Raw genomic sequence first — 21,672 nt, 5'->3', positions numbered from 1 at the left:
CTTTATTAGTAGTATCTTCCCATGATTTTCCTTGGACTGTTATTGCAGTATCGTCAGCAAATGAGAAAATTTTACCAGGTATTTTAATATTACATAAGTCATTTATATATATTAGAAAGAGTAACGGCCCCAATACAGTTCCTTGTGGTACACCATGTTTTACTAAATCAAAATTGCTCAAATATGTTCCAATTTTTGTGCATTGTTGGCGATTCAATATATAATTTTGTAACAGCATGAGACATTTGTGTTGAATTCCAATGTTGGATATTTTCTTTAAGAGAGTTCTATGGTTGACTGTGTCAAAGGCTTTCTTTAAATCTAAAAAAATGGTTAAAGTTTTGATGTTTGAGTCCAGGTTAGAATAAATGTTTTTGGTTAAATTAAATAAAGCATCATCAGTACCTAGTTTAGTTCTAAAGCCATATTGGTTAGGTGAAAGGAGTGAGTTTGATTCCAGAAAATCGACGATACGTTTTTTAATGCATTTTTCTAATATCTTAGACAATTGAGAAGTTAATGTGATTGGTCTGTAGTTGTCTGTTTTACATCTAGGTCCTGATTTGTGTATTGGGATGATGTTAGCTAGTTTGAATTTATTCGGAAAAATACTATCTCTGATGCATGCGTTAAATATATGGTGTAATGGTTTGATTATATGTTTTTTTATAGATTTAATTGTAGTGTTACTTAATTTGTCTGGGGCATTTGCAGACCTAGCGTTTAGATTGTCAATGTGGTTTGTGATTTCAAGTTCAGTTATTTCGGGAAATTCGGAAAGTTCGAAGGTAGAATTTTTAGTCTTCAGAAAGTCTGGGGGTACATGCTCAGAGTGCAAGCTAAGAGAAGGATTATTGTCAATTAGGGTAGAGGCGATGTTTGTAAAAAAGTGGTTGAAATTGGTTGCAATATCTTTAGGATTATCAAGGATTATATTATTTTCAGTTATAATTTTTTGAGGAATTTTGTGTTCTTTTTGATTCCTGTTTGAGATCTCATTTATGATGTTCCATGTTTTTCGTGAGTCGTTATGTGCTTTTTGTAGTTGTTCAGAGTAATACTGGTGTTTGCATTTTTTTATAAGAGTATTTAGATAATTTCTATATATAATATAATGGTTACGTTTGTTGTAATTTTGTGCTTCATTTGTGGATAGGCAATGCTTTTCATGAGTTTTATAAGATTTGAACAGTTTATTTCTATGCTGAATTGAGATTATTAATCCACGTGTAATCCATGGTTTTATGTGTCTGTGTTTACTTTTTGGTGCTGCTAATGGTTCATAACATTTTTCAATATGGTTTTGAATTATGTCATAAAAGTTATTTAGAGATATATTTGTGTCATCATTAGAAAGCACTGAGACCCATGTTTCGGCTGTTAGTGAGATGTCTAGAGATATGTAATTAATTTTGGTTTTGATTTGCTGACCGTTAATGTGATCTGTGTAGTTAGGTAATTTTTCAGTACAATGACCATAGAAGGTCGGATAGTGGTCTGTTATGTCAATTTTGAAGGTAGCAGATCTATGTGGGTAACTTTTATTTGATTTGAGGAATATGTGATCTAAACATGAATCATTTGGATGATTAGGCCTAGTGGTACTGTTCACGTAAGATAGATAACCTTTGGTATACAGTAAGTTCAAGTATTCATTTGCAGTTGGATTTAATATTGCGTTTTGTATGTTTATGTTGATATCTCCTACAATGAAGGAAAAATCGAATTGGTTCACATTAACTTCATTTATGAATGATTCAATTTCTAGAATGAATAGATTTGTGGATAAAGAGGGAGATCGATATATAGCCAATACTGAATATTTTTTTCCCTTTAAAGTAAATGTTACATGGACAGCATTAGAGTAATTGAATTTTAGTATATTTACATTTATGTTGGATAAAGATAGAGTATTATAAAATAAAGTAAGGCTATCATGCGAGGTATGTCTAGAGGGTATTGACAAGGTATTAAAGTTAGGTAAGCTGAAAGGGACACATTCTCGCATTTGGGTTTCAGTAAGTATTATTATATCTAGCTGGAAAGATAGAGAATTTAAAAGGATACAGAATTCGTCATAGTGTTTCCGGATACTTCTTATATTCATGTTCAGCATGTTGAAGTTAGTATCTTCGAAAATTGCATTTATTTCAATGAAGTTATCGCATTCTTGGGTTTTAGGAACAATATTGTCTGCGTAAGCCATTTTGTGTGAAGTTTTTATTTAATTTTGTCTTTTTTTATATGGGGTCCGAATTATTGTAGTGGAATATCATTCGCGTCCTTCACGAAGATTATTGGTGAATCCTGGTTTTTTCGTAGTAATACATTTCCGTTTTTTGTCCAAGCAAATTTGTAACCCATAGATTTTGTAGATCTTGCTAGCCAAAGAAGTTGGTTGTTGGCGGGCGTAAGTTTCTCATTTATGTAAATCTTTGTTTCAGAAGAAGAGTATTTCATATCCTTTGCAGTAAAATACCCAACTTTCTTTTTTTGGGAAAGTATTCTGTTTTTAGCTTCTTTTGTTCTTAATTTCAATGTGATTGATTTTTTTGTTGAGTAGCAGTTTTCAATGTTGTTGTGCAGAAGTAGATCATCGCACTCTAATTTCTTCAGTATGAGTTCCATATGAGTTCAGATGTTTTCTGGATTTACGTTAAAAAAGAATATCCTCACATTTCCGCCAAAGCATTCTTAACACTACTTCCATTTTCAACGACATATTTATATGAGCAAAGTTTTTCAACGCTTGTATTAATTAAAAATGATAAGCGGTCATGCTTAAAAGGTCTTGACCAAGAACTTCGGGTTGCGCTGTCAAAAATCGAGCCGAATATAAAACTTTTGTGTTCATTGAAACAAGCGCAGGTTAATTTAACAATTAATCGCTCATTAATTTATTATTATTTTATAATAATTGTTAAGATTGCGTAAAAATAAATATGTTATATTTATATGTATGTATGTATACTTTTCAAATAAAAATCAAGAAATTATTGTAAAATTTGTGTATCAATTTAATATCTATATATTTTAGCTTTTGGTGTCCCGCGGAATTCTAGGAAGAAATTTGGTGTGTCGTAGGTGAGAAAAGGTTGCGGAGCACTGGTATAGGCAGTCCTAATTTACTTAACTTCAATGAATTTCATGTACTTGCGCGAGCTACTCGTTCCAAAATAATGTTTAAATGTATCAATACCAGGGTTGAGCATTGAAAATACTCACTTATACCTAAATTACATGAAGTTAGTAATAGATAATCAGATGTGGCGGATCTATTCAACAGCAAGAAGGCCATAATATCATTTATTTTCAATAAATATTAATTTTAACCTAGAAAGTCTACTTAGAAGTTTTGCGTGTACCTGCATCTCTTACTTTAATATCATTATAGAGTTTCTGATCATTTTATACTTTCTGATGTCATTGTATTTGATTTATTGTTTATAATAATAAATAATGCTTGGATGACTTTTATAGCGCCGTTTTTGTGCAAAAACACCTCAAGGGCGCTGTATTATGTTATATTTATACCGTTGTTTAATTTTTATCTACTATCAATTTATATTTTAAATATGAGATGAATTAAAAATGAATTTAAAAACATACATGTCGAAAGGGTTTTTTCTATGGATCGTATTCGTACGGCAATCTGTCACACTGTCATAGACATACATCAAGGCAGTTTTAAGTGCATAGAACGGTGCCTGAATATTAATCAAAATCTGCTGAAAGATCGATATCAAATGAAACGTCAAGACAATATCTACGATGCATGTGACTTGCGCATGTATTCTATGTATGTCAAATGTATAAAATATCTTACAACAGTGCCACCAGATAAAAGGCGGTCTACATAAAATGAGGTCTATAAAAAATGCTATCTACCTAGAAGGCGGTCTGTGCTAAGACAACATCTGCCCGGGCCCACAAGTAATAATATAAAAATACTTTAAATGAATAAATATTTTAATATATTATATACAGCCCCATCTTAGATACGTTCCTATTCACCGTCCGTTATTTCTCCTCCCCCCACTTTTTACTAATTCCTAGTCATGCCTCCACCAACACTTAATACTACTTGTTATATATTATGTTAGTTGTTAGGGTATATTTGCCTTGAGGAAGGAACGGTTGTTCCGAAACCGATCGACTTTCATATCGAACACAGTAATATTGTAGCATTTATTTATAATGGATGACCACAATACATACACCTACATAGACCTACATTTAATATTTGATGGGCTTCATTACAGTATTGAGAATAATTATAGAGATTTTCCCACAAATTCCAGCAAAAGCACATAAAATTTTCCTCTACGTCGTAAATACTCCATGGACGTTCATTTGTACCCGGTCCCCGGGGACCTAACGGAGAGATTTTCTTCTTAATACGATGCCGCCTCTATACACCCATAACTGCTGCTACAGTCGGTGAAAACCCGATATTCCCAAAGGTGTCCACCTAACATCCATACTGGACCATACGACAAGGTACTAACCTTTGAAATAAAATTCACTGGATTAGAAACCTAGAATTTAATAAAGCAATTCGCATTACCCAAAGTAGGGACTTCAGTCTTAACTCTCCACGTTTGTCTAACATTGTTGAGTTTTTACTCAAATTGTAACAAATTTATTCTACTTTCAAAGTTGTTTGAACGTTTTTTCGACAGCAGTTTATTTTTTTTAAATATACGGCAAAAACGAAAACAAGTGCCTAAATTTTGCTGTTTTTGCCGGGTGCGGGAGCTCGCCTAGGTCGAAATCATCAAATCGGTTTAACATCACTCTGGCAACCCAAACGATCCATAAAAAATTCAAAACCACCCGCTCTCTTGCAAGGAATTGCTATCTGTTGTGTTTTATTAGACTATAGGAACGAGAATTTACAGGTAGGTTACATGGAGAAAAATGAAAACAGATTTTTTTAATCAAAATACTGTTAAAAATGTGACTGAATTATCATTTCCCCATAAAATATTAGTCATTCAGAATATATCCAAACATGTGTTCACGCAGGTTCCCTTATCCGAATAAACATAATGGACAAGATGAGGAACTATTATTATTTTGAAGAACGCGTGTTCCGACTTCCTCGTAACATAGTCGTGCTTTACTGATAATTGGTTATGAAATTTGTCAGATCATTAGTTATATGCCTCTTATTCCATTTTCAACAGGAAAACGAATAATTTCTCCAGATTTTTAATAAATTAACAATATTTCATACAGTTTTCTCAGTGTACCTTCCAACTTTGTTTTGATAAGAATACTAAAACTTTCTAAATCCTTTATCACGATATTTTGTATAGAGTACCGGTGTGTTCAAGAAAATACAATTTAGTGTTTTGTATATCAATGGATCCAGCAAATACATATAATACTACATGTATATGGTACACATAGGGTTTCTAGCGGAAGGTTTCTCGGTTAAAATGTCCTTTTCGGTCAGCGGGGAGACATAAGTGTTGATACAGAATTCTATTGTTTGGACCTATTTTATTTTCTAAAGCCTAGATCTAAGGATCTAACTATAGCGATTGGGTCTAAACATTTACAACAACAAAATACATATATTCATACCTTTAAAACTTTATTTTCTTCGTAAAAAATATTATGATCGTACGAGGCAAAGAGCTTAACACCATTTTTTTATATAATCTTTTTTCCATATTCGGTTCGCAGAAATAAAGACATTATATTATTTTGCTACACAAGGTTCAGACGGGGAATAAAGGTATTCTCGTATTATATGTCATAGCACGTTCCAGGAAGGAAATATACTTTTTAAAAGCATGGTAATTACATAATCATTAAAAGGGACGTGTGTAGAATTAAGCGCGAGAGGGGATTATGGTGTTTTTTGTACAAATTATATATTTGCATTAAATTTGCTAACATAAAATAAATATTACATTATGAAAATTTTCCAAGGTGGTATAGGCAGGCAGGGTCCCGGCAAGACTAAGGTTCTGGGTTTGAGAATCGCTAATAGTGTCTTCAATAATTATAAATTAACTTTGAGGTTTTACTCATTAAGTGATTCCAAAACACAACTAAAAAATTCTTTCTAGACTTGCCGAAATGTCAAAAGATATCTCATGTTCAAATAATAATTGGATTTATTTATCCAAAAAACTGTCTACATTGCATTTAGTTCAAGTTGAATCTTGCGATCATACATTAATATTGCAGCCAATAAAAATATGCGTTGAGTAAATGAAGATAATGTTTGTAGTTCTTATTCGAAGTATAATACAGTTAAATATGACCGAAGACAATAGGGGAGGATTATCGCAATTGGTAGAGCAGCGAACCGGCAAAACAAAGGTCCTGGGTTTACAAAAGTCCCAGATGCACACATATTTTTTTAAGATTTTTCTGTTATCAAATTATTGTTTTGAGAATCGCTTTTATTGTCTTCAATTATTAATAATGAATTAGAAGTATGCTTAGATTTAAAATGAGCGGAAGGAAACGTCGGTGTAAACTAAGTCAACGTTGGTATAAAGCAGCATCTGTAGAAAGCAAGAAACTTATTTGCTCAAGTTTTCACTTTAGTAGTAGAAGCTTTTAAGTAGAAGCTTTTGAATAAACCTCAAATCTATCCTAACTAGAAAATTCTTCATTAAGTACTGTAGAGCAATATCAAGTAATTACATGTTGTAAGTAGATTTAGGTACATATCAGAAACAGGCCGTGTTTTTTTCAGTGAGATAAATTTGTAAGATTTAAAAAAATGAGATATTTGTGATGTTGTTAATAATAATAATAATATTTAGATTAAATGTGTAGCGCCGTTTTTGAGAGAAATCACCTCAAGGGCGCTGTAAAAATACAAAATACATTTATTGAAGTGAAACTTCTTTAGGCGCGTAATGGATTTTCGGGGACGGAGTAAAACCGAGTCAGAATCGACACGAAAATGCGGGTACCCCCACCACCGCTCACCGTTCACTGTCCCTCTCTCACCATATGCGCTTGTTGAGGTGGGGGAGCCGCTCACGAACGTTCTCTCTCTTCTCTTCTTTCCTCTCTCTCAGACACCAGCGAACTGCGCCACGCCAAGCATCAGCTGCTTGGTTAGTATACTGCGTCGTGAGTGTAATACGAGTGAAATACGTAATTGATTGTGGTTCATACGGTTAATTTGAAAATAGAGAGAGAGGAATAAATTAAATTTGAAAATAGAGAGAGAGGAATACTAGAAGTTTCACTTCTGTCTTGCGTAGGCTTGACACACCCACTTTTTTTTTGGAATAACTTATTGAGTAAAACCTCAAATTGTAAAATTTAATTTTTGAAGATAAAATTAGCGATTCCTAAACAAAAATCTGAGACGTAAAATCGGAAAAAGATATGGTCACATCCCCAGGACCCTTGCCTTGCCGGGGCACCGCTCTACCTACTGAGCGTCTCCCAACTAGCAAATAGCTTCATAAATACTTTAACATTAAAGGGAAGGCCCAAATACTAATACAATCAATAATCAATAATTGATTTCATACTCTCTACTTTTCCCTTTTTTGTATTTGTATTTGTTTATTATTTGTGTTTTTTACAATAAATATACAATGTTTACAAGTCATACTGTTTTAATTTATCCTACAATTCCTTTAAAAGCATTTGCTTGTGGATGGAAGAGGAGTGTACATTTGCGAAAAAAAATATATAACTAGGTAACAAAGTAAAAAAATTGCAATATCCATACAAATTGTTGTATTTGGAATGAAGAAAAAATATATATTATGGAGGATAAATAGAGTATAGTAGGATGATTTGTGATATTTTTAAGTTTTTTTGCTAACGATTTCCCTAAAATATTTTTTTACATAGATCATTATCTGTTTTTTTATCATTAATGCTTCTAATTTCTTCTGGTAATTTATTAAAGAAATGTTTTCCTTTGAACTGCTTAGTTATTTATTGGCTAGTTGGGAGCGGCTCTGTGCGTTGTGCGGGCGCCGTGTGAACGGGACCATTATGTTTGCCAAACTTATACACCAATAAATAGAATGCGAATTTTAAAATTTAGAGTAGTTCATTTGAGATTGTTAGAGAAGTTTTTAATATTTTTTATGGATTTAATATACAATTTAAAGATATTATACTCGTTATCTTCGCATTGCGAAAACACATAATTTGCATTTTATTTCAAAAGGACAAAATTTAAAAAAATATTGATTTAGAATTTTTTTTAATTTCCGCATTTAATAAAATATTCACATCGTGCAAATATAATGAGAGGCCCACGTTATCAAATAATATATTTAAAACCATAAAAAATCTTTAAAATAATTATATCTCAAAAATTGTTTTGTTTATTACAAAATAAGTTCCGTAACTTTAATTAATGTGCATTTTGTGGTGGTAATTTGAAATTAAAATTATATTTTCTTCTCGGAAACTGCTTTGTTTGCAGTTCCAAGTTGCATAAACATGAACTCTCGTCAAATTAGTGGACGCCGCGTATTCGTTTTACGTAAGGCAATTCGTTGTTTGCTGTCAGTTTGCAAAAGCTTATTATTTGTGCTAAAAGCAACATTTCATGTTTGGCAACAGAACTTTCTAAAATGTGAACTTTGCTGACAAAATTATTAAAATTTAAAGCTAAAATTTCAAAAGTGCACTGTTCAACACATTTTACATATCTCTGAACATCACATTAATTGAGGGTAGACGTTATTCGTATTCGACGTTTATCAGCAATATTCTTTCGCATGGCAGCATCGAGGAGATCCCTTTGGACGGAATGAATGAAATAGTTTGTTTTCAGTGAATAAACAAAGAACTACTCTGGAAGCCTCGTGTTACAATTTGGTACTACGAACGTTTTTAGCTATTAGAATAATATAATTAGAATATTGAGCTATTAACCAATATGTATAAAAGAACCATTTCAATCATGGTAATTTTGTAAAAAGTCATTAAAAACAAGGATTTTCATCAAAATTAATGGAAGAAATTGCGTTACACTACCCCTGAAACATTCTGAAAAATATTATTATTTAACAACAACCCTCTCCAGGCACTTCAAAGCTCTTACAATTTTAATAGAAAATATTAAAATTACTCTTTAGAATACAGGCCTTTCAGGTAGCAAAATCGGTAAAATGATAAAGTGCATTAGCGGACAGCGCTGAAAGCTCGCATAATGTCTAGCATCGCTCGGTACGTTCACATTATAATTACAACCTCAATTCTTGAGTGTGGGGGGAGTGTTGTCAGTTAATTCCATTCAACTATTATGAAAGAATCATGTTTATTAATCCTGGCAGTATAAAGCCGCCGCTGTTATAGGCAACAAAAGAACCTACTAGATAAATAATGAGAACGGCTGCACGATCATTATTTTATCTAATGAAGGTCATTAAAAATTGTGTAAAACATTTTCTTTTACTCTAGTGGAAAGTCATTAAAATTTGTACATAGTGTGTACATAGTGTGTACTTCAAATTTAATTGAATACTGTTGGAACTTAATAAGTATTACTGTTGAAGAGCCTTATTGCTAATTGGAAAACGTCGTTAATTTGACATGACTAAAGATAGAGTTCCAATTTGAAACTAAATTTGTTGATATTATTTGTAATTCCCGCTTGTAGTTTGCGAACATTAATAATATGTATACTTGAAGTGAGGCTATCAATGCTCTTAACAAGAGTTGTTAAGTTTAGTACGTGAGTTTCAATATCTACGCCAAAACACACAGGACAAAATTGTACCTATCGATGTAATTAAAGTTTCTTTTTCATTCTACCATACTGAGCTTTCTGTGTTCATATTATATGTAAGACAAGCATTATAAAAGTAAAACTTTTGTGTAAATAATGGTCCGTCGTTAGATTATGAAATACCTTTTACTCTACATTTAAGCAAAATTTTCCAATAAAAGTTGAGTACTATTACGAAGATGGTTTATTAAAAAATATATATGAGCAACATAAACGAAAAACAAAATTTATTATTTTTGTAGTTAAGCTAAAATATACATTGAATATTGTTTTCAATAGTGTTTAAATGCCAGTTTCACAAAAGGGGTTAATTTTGCAAAATAGCAAAAAAAGCATTCCAATAAAATTCCCAAGCTGACGTACAAAAGCTACACAGGTTTTCTTACTTAATCCGATATATTTATTCCCATTTCTTTTATCCACTGCGTCATCAATCATATTCTACCCTTTTCAATATCGCGAAAAATTGCTTCTCGATTCTGACATATATTAAAAAATTGACGAGTAAGCCTCACATAAATAGGACGATAAAAACTGTTATCGTAAGAACACAATATACCGCCGAGATCTCTTTATATTTTCCGATTCGTGGTTCCAGAAAATTGTTCAGTCATCGAATAAATCTAGCAATTGCTTTTTTGTTTAATTGTTTCGTTAAAATATAATATATACAACAGTATGTATCACCTCCTACGATGCCCTTACAAAGTTGGCAAAGGCAACGCTTTTTAAATTATTCAAAGGTGAAAGAGATAATGTATTGTTAATAAATGATAATGCATTGTCAAAACCACCTGGCTATTTAACGATGTTTAAAACAGACATTTTAAATAACGAAAAATGTTTTCCTGGAACTTAAGCAAAAGCAAAAGTAACTACGAGCATCTGTTGGATTTAAGTAAAATTTGAAATATATACTTTGCAGAGATAAAAATATAAATGTTTTTAATGCTCAAATAAATGGTAAAAATCAGAAAAAAATCCTAACACTTTTTTCGTATAGTCAATTATTTATGATTTATGACTATTGTATGTATTATCATCCCCCTAGAATCAAGGCAGTGCTTTGCGGGGTAAGTTGTACACGCGATTCAGTGTTATTTTTAAACACCCACCCCGTAAGTTATAAGGCAAAATTGTAATCATTCTTCAGTGAAGGTCGTTAAAACGCCAAAGGAGGTTTTAATTAATTATATTTTTCATAAAAATCTAAAGAAAAATCAGTACAGAGAATAGGGGTTGGTGGATGGTAACGGGACTGCTTATAAAAAAACCTTTAATAAGCTGTAAAGGGAGGGGTTTTAAGTGCTCAGCGTGTCGTACCGCGAACTGCAAGCGTCGGAGGAGGTCGTTATTAAATTTTCTAGAAAGGGAAAGACAATATAATAAGCAGCTTCTATCATAACTTCATTTTCAAAAGGCTACAAAAGACCTCCTGGTAGAAAAATAGCATCTTTGGATTTTTTTGGTAAAGTATAACGAGGTCATCAAAGATATAAAAGAATTATCATCTTATTTTTTTAAATATGTGGAAGTCGACAAATACTTACGTTAAATTTATAAAAAATATGGGGTTTGCTTTAATAATAATATTAATTGAATAAATTGCTCTTGGCAGTAGCGCTACTCAGGTGGCGCAGAGTTGGAAGCATATAATTTACTTTACTTACGACAGATTAGTCAAAAATTGTGGAATACCATCTGATTGTGACCAAAAAGAAGGTGGCTACATTTTGGTTTGAAAAAATCTGTTGAAATCGACCTTTGTTTTGCAAAAAAGTATCTACCTATATAATATAATCCAACTGTCAACCGACATCCGACGAAACCTTCCCTCGTCAGGACAAAGGACAAAAATTATCATATTTTGAATGTTCTTTCAGAATTATCTCCTTTCGTCGCAAGGAAAAGTTCTCACAAAAAGTATGTACTGTAAATTTAATCCATTTGTCTTCTAATGGTCGTTATAAAAGAAGAAAAAAACCGCGATTGATTAAGTTGCGTGTCAATAAATCATGCTGTGAACCGTTTCAAGACCCATAATAATATATTAAACTATATTTAATGATTAAAAAAATTTTCAAGCACGCACGTAATATTTCATTTTGATATCTGTTTTTGTTCAAATATGATGGATTTCTATAACAACGGACCTACTTCAACTGACAGTATTAAACAGTATCACGCGTAGTAATAATTACACGGCAGAACCTTTTTTACAAATAAACTGATTTATTTAATGTATAACAGAAAAATTACTTAAATTGTCGTTCTACAAATTGAGATTGATAATAATAAAAAAATTTTATGAATTATTGAAAACTAGCGACTATTTTTTTTCATATATTTGGTTTAAAGTGAAAATCTTAATTTCGGTTGAAAAAATAATTGGTGTTTTTTTGTCGGAAATTTAAATAGTTTGCTTCACTTTTAATTAGCATCACATTTTCGACCAATTCACAGCCCGTAACATCAATTAAAATGTAACACAAGTTTTCTTGTCTGTGTACCGTCTAATGTAATTTTCTATAACACGCCATTGAAATAGAAGTTTTTTTTTAATTAGGAGTAAGAGATAACATGCTAAAATGGTTTACTAGCTGTTTATCAAATCGTAAACTGTTTGTTAAAATAAAATCTTTGCTATCGAAAGCTTTATGTGCGACCAGTTGCCTACCGCAAGGTAGTCACCTCGGTCCGGTTTTGTTTCTCATTTTCATTAACGATATAACAAATTGCTTCGACGATGTCGAGGTATTGCTCTTTGCTGATGACATCAACCTATACAAAAAAATAACTTATGTAAATCATTGCCAAATACTACAATCAAATATTAATATGTTTAAAGATTGGTGCGTACAAAATAATCGGTTTTTAAATGTAGACAAATGCAAAACCTTGACTTTCTGGAGAAATAAAATCCTGTTTTATTTGAATATTCCATTAACAATACAGCTTTACAAAAGAGTTACGGAAATGAGAGATCTAAGAATTATTTTGGATGAAAAACTAAGTTTCGCCAATCATATCCAACAAATTGTAAACAAAGGCATGAAAACACTAGGCTTCGTATTAAGAACAACTAAAAACTTTAACTCCATACAAGCCATTAAACTGTTATACATATCTCTAGTTAGAAGCATAATTGAATACGACTCAGTAGTTTGGTCTCCCTCTTTCAAAATTCAAATTAATAACATTGAGCGAATACAAATAAATTTTAAATTAAATATCCCACTAGAAGACTAACAATATCATTTCTTATTAAATACTCTAAAAATACACACATTAGAAGACAGGCGTAAAATAAACGCCTGAACTTTTTTATTCAAAATTCTAAACTCAAAATTCGACTGTTGCGAACTTCTGCAAACTTATAAACGTACGAATAACTACAAAAACAACACGACAAAATACACTATTCCACTGCAACACACATAAGCGCAATTACATTGCGAACTCCCCAAAACGACGGTTTCACACTATGGGAAACCAATACTTAGGTGATGTCGATATATTTAATATTAACTTAGCGAATTTTGTGGATCACGTAAAAGACTTATTTCAACACTATTCCTAAATGGAAGTTGTATTTTGTAAACCAGCCAAATTGCTGTACATTTTTATTTGTGTTCTTGTTCTTTTTATTTTTGTTTCTTGCGTATATTATTTTTTTAATGTAATTTTATTTTTATTATTTTTTTCTCATATTTCAAAATTGTCTGTCATCAAAATTGTACCACCTACATGTAAAAGCCCTCTGGGCGTCAATAAATAAATAAATAATTAATTTTTGAATGGTAATAATATTCTTTATTTCTTCTGACGATTTCTTGCCTTCAGCAGTAATCATGGCAGCAAATATTGTTTCTTCAATTTCTACAGTCAGCTATTTCAGAGTCATTGTATACGATTTTGGTTCATTTTTTTATTTTCAAGCATAGTGATCACTTTTTTGGAGATCAACATTTTTTTCCTGGAAATTATTTCTCTCCAATTACCAAGTCTCTTCTAATAGGTTTATTGTTAATATGAGGATATTTGTAATCACTTACATTTTTTGATTAATGTTAGCACGTCCATTAAGTGTTAAACTTGAGTAGCCGTGCGGCCCGGTGGTCGCCAAAATGCACCATACTCCGGGTCAAACTATTTTTTATACTTTTTTCGTTTGAATTAAAAAGCACATAATTTCTGGAAACCAATAGAACCGAATTTTATTATTACGAAACCATACAAATTGAAACTTAGCTTCTTTAGCTTTTTGTTTGGTTTTCCAAAGAAGGTTTTTTGAATAAGAGGATAAAACTTCACCAATGAATACGTTACAGTACTTCAATTGCTTTATTTTTTTGCATGCGTTAAGAAATTTAGATTGGAACTTTTCATCTTTGAAAATAATGATCATCCTCTGAGCTCCAGGTTTATTGATAGATTTATCAGGATAGGTTTCGTAACAATAAAATTTATGTGAAAAAGAACCCGGAACAATCCTCAAGAGTTCTAATCATTAAACACACGGATGACTTGAATCAATTGTCTTAATCATCACTCAGAGACTATCACTATTATATAAAAAAAATTAAATGGATAATATTTACAACATAATTGATTTGGCTGACAATAATGAATCGAACATAACATTAGAAGATTTACATTCTTGCAAAAAATTTTTGAGGGATTCAAAATTTTCTTTATTGTGCATGATTATTAGAAGTTTAAGCAAAAATTTTGATGAACCTGTTTCTATGCTTGATTGCATTAATCATCGTCTAGAAGTACTAGTCTTCACAGAAGCTTGGCTGGGCAGTTTGATTAATATGCCTATCATTCCTGAGTATGTAGTCTACAAAACAAAGATGAACTATTTGCAAAATGATGGAATAGCTATCTATATAAAGCAAAACATTCAGGTAACTGTTGAGGAAATTTCTCTTTCCAATGCCAACTGCTTTAAAATACAATTTTCCAATACAATATGTTTAATAGCTATATATCAATCTCCATGTCAGATTAATAAAGATAACTTTCTCGATTCATTGGATGAATTGCTTGACTCTGTATCATAAGATGTAATATAAGAAGATTATATTATGTGGGACTTAAATATTGACACTCTAGATTTAAAGAACATAAAAACACAAAAATATCTATCACTTCTGGCATTTCATGGTATTAAGCCCGTCATAAACTCTCCAACAAGAGTAACTCATAACAAATTAAGCTGCATTGATCATATTATGGCGAAATCAAAATTAAAACCACAGGGAGCGGCTTTTACTACTGGCATAACAGACCATTTTGCAACTTTGATTAAGTTTATGAGCTCAACTCTTAAGAATATTTCAAATAATAATGGAAAACCAAAACTTGTTGAACACAACAAATGCATTTAACTTTGTGGCGGTACATACTAAAACTTCTTTTGGTCAAAGAAATTATTTATATCAGGCACCACTTATGTTTAATATTCTTCCAAATCATATTAAGTCTACCAATATAATCCTTAGTTAAATTTTAAAAGTTAATTAAGGTTTATGTATTGACAGACGATTGTCTTGATATTTTTTCATCCTTGTCCTTTCTTAAATAATAAGATTTTATGTTTGTCCCATTTGCTAAAAACTGAATGTCACCCTATCTGTCTTTATTATCTACTTTGCTTCTTCTTTTAAATAATGATTAATGATTAGTTATGGTTCAAATATTGTTACAATATACTGTCAAATTACCCACCTGGTAACACATCTAATACTCATTTTTTTCTTTAATTTTGATTTATTTTGTGCTTGTATGTAGAATTACTTTATGTTTGTGATACTCTTATGTTAGCTTCACATAAATGTAAATTGTTGACCTCGATACAGGCTTAATCTTAGTGACTTTAATTTTTAAGTGAAAAAAAAGTGTTTTATGTATAGTGAGATGTTATAAATAATAAATAAAAATTGAACCATGGTAACCGCAGTATTTGAAAATAATAATTGATTCAAAAGGTGGACTAAAAATTAGTAGGACAGAGTCAATATTCTAAGTCTTAAAACGTTTGCGTAAACCACTTCAAAAACGCGACCGGATAATAGCTGAATGGACAAATGCGTCGAATTCGCGGGTTAAATTATTTACAAGCTATTTAAGTCCTACATTTGCACAGACTGCATTCTGCGCTTATAATTACGGTAGTATGAGTTTTTAAAATATTGTCAAGTTAATCGTATCCAGAAAATACTTGTCTTTCTTTGATGTAAAAAAATTAAAAAACGTTTTCATTAATTAATTTCTGAAAAAATGATTAAGTATTACGTATTATCATCAAATGCATTGATTAACGTTTTTAGCGCACATATCAAAAAAAACAATCGCATATCCAAGCACCTACTTTGATAATGATGTTTGACCTTCTTATCTTAAAACGCTGCGATAAATTTACAAATAAATTTGTGTAATTTTTGTCCACATGTTTTATCATGTTTTCGTCCGAACAACCCACGTGACTTGGCTCATCACGCAATACTGTTTTTTATTGGTTTGAAAATAAATGACAAACAATGATAATTAATTACTATGCGTAATTAAAGTAGTGAGAAATTAATGGCGATGCGATTGTTTCAAAGGCAATAGCAACACCAAGTTGGCTCGTAGGAAAATAAAGTCAGTTTTAAAAACAAAATGGCTATTGCATCTTTTTGCCTTTAAATTAATTAGTCTTCTACAATCAATGGCTCTTTCCAAAGTTTGCCTTTTCTTGCAGGGACAGACAGATCGCTATGCATATTCTCGATAGGACTGCCCGGACTGCCAGTTGACGGGCGTAATACTCTCCGGTAAAATTTGTATATGTTCGAATTGGTATGTTACGTATGTAGATTCCTACAATAAAAACATGATTTTATGTAATGTGTTTTCTTTTTCATTGCAATTCTTATTTTGTGTTATCTCTATAGATGGTCTCATTTTTAATCAGCTGTTTGGTCCATTATTATTTTAATAGTGTAAATTAGGTTTTTGTCTGTATTGTAGGCATCCAACAGCCTAACCACTATGCAGGGACACGGGAGTCTAGATTCTTTATATAATAAATGTAAAAATTAAAAGTGTATCAAACATGAAAACACGATTTATTTTGCATTTAATATTATAAAATTTACGAGTTGAAAAATGCACCAAAATAATCGGTTACTAGGCGAATCGAGCCGGAGAAAAATCAAAATATTGACAAACCAGTCGCTGTGCGAAATTATTATTCTCACCTAAAAACACCTGCGTCTGAAACGTAAACAATTTGTGGCAAAGATATGGACGTCACAAGAGGGCTTGCTAGAGAAATTATAAATAGCTAAAAACAGTATAATATTGGTCAGTCAAATTTCAAAAATTAACACGAGTGGACGGAACACCTCCAGTTAAAACGCGATCTGTTAATTATAATTATAAATTCCTGAGTGTTAACTGAAATCTGTAGTCGCTTCTGTTCCTCCATCACGGCACAATCATTTTAAAGATTACAACTATTTCTAACGAGCTGTTTACGGCCGGCACTCTATCAGCTGAGCCGGACGCATCTGTCATCATTACAATAATGGGGCGTCTCCGTGTGCCGGCTCTTAAAATCAAACGACTGAACTGCTCACTGCCGGTGATCACCTAGAGGCTGGCCAATCCCTGCTGCATTGATGCTGACAACCTAGAAGCTGATCAATTCCTCCTGGCTACCGACTGAACCAGCCACAGATGCTCACAACCTAAAGACTGACGAATACCTGCTGGCTACCGACTGAACTGCCCACTGCCGGTGATCACCTAGAGGCTTGCCAATCCCTGCTGCATTGATGCTAACAACCTAAAGGCTGACGAATACCTGCTGGCTACCGACTGAAATGCCCACTGCCGGTGTTCACCTAGAGGCTGGGCAATCTCTGCTGCATTGATGCTGACAACCTAGAGGCTGATGAATACCTGCTGGCTACCGACTGAATTTCCCACTGCCGGCGATCACCTAGAGGCTGGCCAATCCCTGCTGCATTGATGCTGATAACCTAGAGGCTGACTAATTCTTCCTGGCTACCAACTGAATTAGCCATTGATGCTGAAAACCTAGAAGCCGGCCAATTTTTCCTGGCTACCAACTGAATTGGCCATTGATGCTGATAACCTAGAGGCTGACCAATTCTTTCTGGCTACCAACTGAATCAGCCATTGATGCTGAAAACCTTGAAGCCGGCCAATTCTTCCTGGCTACCAACTGAATTAGCCATTGATGCTGAAAACCTAGAGGCTGGCCAATTCTTCCTGGCTATCAACTGAATTAGCCATTGAAGCTGAAAACCTAGAAGCCGGCCGATTCTTCCTGGCTACCAACTGAATTAGCCATTGATGCTGAAACCCTAGAAGCCGGCCAATTCTTCCTGGCTGCCAACTGAATTAGCCATTGATGCTAAACACCTAGAGGCTGGCCAATTCTTCCTGGCTACCGACTAAATTAGCCATTGATGCTGACAACCTAGAAGCTGGCCGATTTTTCCTGGCTACCAACTGAATAAGCCATTGATGCTGATAACTTAGAGGCTGACAGCAGTCGCCCACGCCATTTACTGTATCTTATAGCGCGATGATGCACAATTTGCTCCAATCTGAAATTATCGCTGAAAGGATTCCGGTTGTATCAGTTTTCTATCTGTGTTTTAAATCTCAGTTGTATTGAAATACATATAACTATTTCTTGTGAATTGGGCTGGCTGTAAAAAATAGGAAGTACCTATAAGCTACACCCCTTTGTACATTCTGTATACCAATACAATACTTGTAATTAAAATGTGAATTTTGATTCGAATCGTCTTTCTTTTATGATGGTTTGGATAGAACACCTCACGGTGTTTTACTTAAATCATTACCCAGGTTGATGGCTGATGTGTGCCGGTGCTTATTATTTACAGTCTCTTCTTGTGCAGGCAAACACGTCCCGTACAAAAAGTTATGTCTTTGTGAGAGCATCAAGAAGTAACTATCTGTTACCTATACCAGGGCGGGTAAGCGGTGCATAACCTCCAGGTTTTTTTCCAAAAAGAGATGATTCCACATCATAATCTAAGGCAATTTAATGTTTGAACTTTTTTTGTAGTTACATTCTAGAATGTAGGTGAAATTATTCTTCTTAGTATTTTTTGTGGGTCTAGTTAGACGCATCAGTCTTAGCCTACATTTTCCAGTTTCTTTTAGGTAAAACTGAGTCACTCATAGATCATTTAAGTTTCATGGTGCCGGCAAATACAATGACTTTTATACACGATAAGGCAGATTTCTAACTGATCTTTTCCTGTGACTCAATGTCGAAGAAATTGCTTAGACATAATAATGATATTGCAATATGTGCAATAATATTATGTGAAGATTTGAGTTTAATTTGTAAGTGTATATTATTCCTTGAATTATATTTCATAACAACACATGTACATGAAGGTTATTTTATATATCTTATATATATACGTTATACAAATATGGCTGTGTATGTAGTGTATACGTTACAATGCGTACGTTTTACAATAATACTGCAATGTGTTATAAGAAACATTATTTATTTATTTCACGCCTATTAAGGCTTTTACATACATATATATAAAAAATATTTACGATTTTATACATGAAAATAGTGCAGGCGACTATTTAAAACAATTGCAGAAAAATAACTATAAAGTCAAAATATCACTGAACTTGATTTACACAGCATGCAGGCACAAAACATAAAAAATCCAAAATATTTTTTTCTGTTTCAGTTTACAAAATTATTATGTGTTAGTCAAATCAAATTAAATACCTTTATAAAAATATTCCACTACTTGATGAAAAAAACTTCAATAGGGTATGCTTATATATTGAAATTGATATACTAAATATATCTACAACATCGTAGTATTTGTTTCCTAGCTGTTGAATCCGTCGCATAGGAGTGTGATATTGTGACGTTGAAATAGAATGGCTACAATAATATGGTAGGTACTGTCTTGTAACCGACCTGCTTGGAGTATGAAAAGAGATTACATATAATAAATCAGGGGTATCAAACATTGAATTAATAATTTTATGCAAACAGGTTAAATCGGAAATTATGATATAATTAGACGATTTGAGAATGATGATGTAGGTCAGTCATTCCCAAAGTGGTCTAAATCGACCCTAAGGGGTCGATTTCGACATGCAGGGGGATCCAAGTCAATGACAAAAACTTTGGGGGTGCATGAGATGTTAATGGGTTCCAGGAGAACTTATCCCATCGGGGCAAATTATAGCCCACATTTTTTGAGAATTTTATTTTTTTGTGGTTTCATATGGAAAAGTTTTCAAAGTACAACAGTGATGTGATATCTAGGGATATTCTGAAATGTTGAAGGAGAGGTCAAATTCTGGGAAAATCTAAAATGTTCTGGGGAAAATGTTGTCAATACTGTGAGGAATTCATTTTTTTTTTAATTCCCTAGTCTCTCCCCCCCCCCACTTTTCAGTTTTTCTAAATATTGGGAAATTGTGAAATTAGTGTGTTCTCTGGAATTCTCGAGTCAACCCCCATTTAGATTTTTTTTTAAATAGAGTGTGGGGAATCCAGTACTAAGCAATCGAGAATAACTCATACATACAAACCCATTCTGAAATCTAGTGATATTTTGATCTGAAAAATCAATATCAGGAAAGCAGGGAGTCTACCCAAAACATACCCCAAACTGGGCAAATGTCCTTATTATGGTGGAACATAATACAAATAAGACAAATACGATAACAATAATACAATGACAAAATAAATAAATAAATAATGTAACTTGTTTGAAAGTAGGTACTCTTCCACCTTCAGGATAATATTAAAACATAGGAATACCAGTAAACATAGGAATACCAGTAAACATAACAATAACGGAAAATAAGAGGATTTGAGAGTGAGATATAAATATAATTTGAAATAATTATGTAGAGCACATTTTCGTAGAGGATAAAACAAATAAAACATGTTTAAACCTATTTCGTAAAGAAAGTTACATTTAACTTTAATTTTTTAAATCATCTCACCCGTAGAATGGCAGAGGTTCCATTTGTTTATTTAAACTGTTGCATATTGGTCATATGATAGCCGGTCAAGGCCGACATAAACAAACTTCTCACGACCTTAAACTATTTTTTCGTTGTATCTTATAAACAGTTTTATCAGCGTTAATATAGGTCAAGGGCCAACCGTCGTTAATTGAATTAGTAGGCCAGATGAATATTCCCTTTGTTCGGTTATTTTATCATCACGGAATTAAGGGAATAAACAACTTATTATGCATTTTTGTCGCGTTCTTTTTCGGATATGCCTCAATATATTTAACACTTTTCTTATTATATTTTATCAAAAAAAACATTAATCACAACGTATGTACTTATGACGAGTCTTTAAATTTTCAACGTTTTTATTTTAAAACAATGCTCATAAAACTGCTTAGTCATAAATTATTTATCATATTTTTATTTAGTTCGTTCTTGGGGCCTATTTTGCAGAGTGAAAATAAATATGTTCAAAAAATATAAATGTTTTTATTGCAAAATCATCGAATAATAAAACTACCGTCAAAAATACATACCTCTTGTTTTTAGACTATCCAGTTCCAAATTAATAAGGGATTTCCTATCCAATTTAATGGGCTATCAAGCTTTCAATATCTTCACACACGATAAAATAACCACACTCACCAATAGTCACCAATGCACAACCTTTAAAATCATATAAATATCACATCCACCAAAGTACACGCTCCGCTTGCGGAAAACTCAATAAACAAACAATCGAGGATGTCCAAACATCCCAAGTGTCAGCGTATGATTTGACGAGTCGTATATTGAAATGCACGAACGCGGGAAATGAGTGAAAAAGGACGTCCTCCTACCCCGACGTTCACTGACAAACTGAA

At 32.5% G+C, this 21,672-nt stretch overlaps 1 protein-coding gene across 4 annotated transcripts in view; it reads right to left on the bottom strand.

Moving 5' to 3' along the window:
- LOC149423499 (spondin-1) overlaps window positions 1-21,458 on the bottom strand; it is a 312,969-nt gene extending 291,511 nt beyond the window's left edge. For all 4 annotated transcript variants that reach the window (XM_089631593.1, XM_089631592.1, XM_089631589.1 and 1 more), the window contains exon 1: window positions 21,346-21,458. The gene's annotated coding sequence lies outside the window, so the exon portion shown is untranslated. The remainder of the gene's footprint in view (window positions 1-21,345) is intronic.
- Between the last annotated feature and the right edge of the window lie 214 nt (window positions 21,459-21,672).

This window comes from Hesperophylax consimilis, chromosome 5 (assembly GCF_061612785.1).
Source record: "Hesperophylax consimilis isolate HC1 chromosome 5, BYU_Hcon_1.0, whole genome shotgun sequence".
NCBI classification, from domain to species: domain Eukaryota; kingdom Metazoa; phylum Arthropoda; class Insecta; order Trichoptera; family Limnephilidae; genus Hesperophylax; species Hesperophylax consimilis.
Note: the sequence above shows the minus strand (reverse complement) of the source record. Positions and strands in the feature narration are given on the sequence as shown.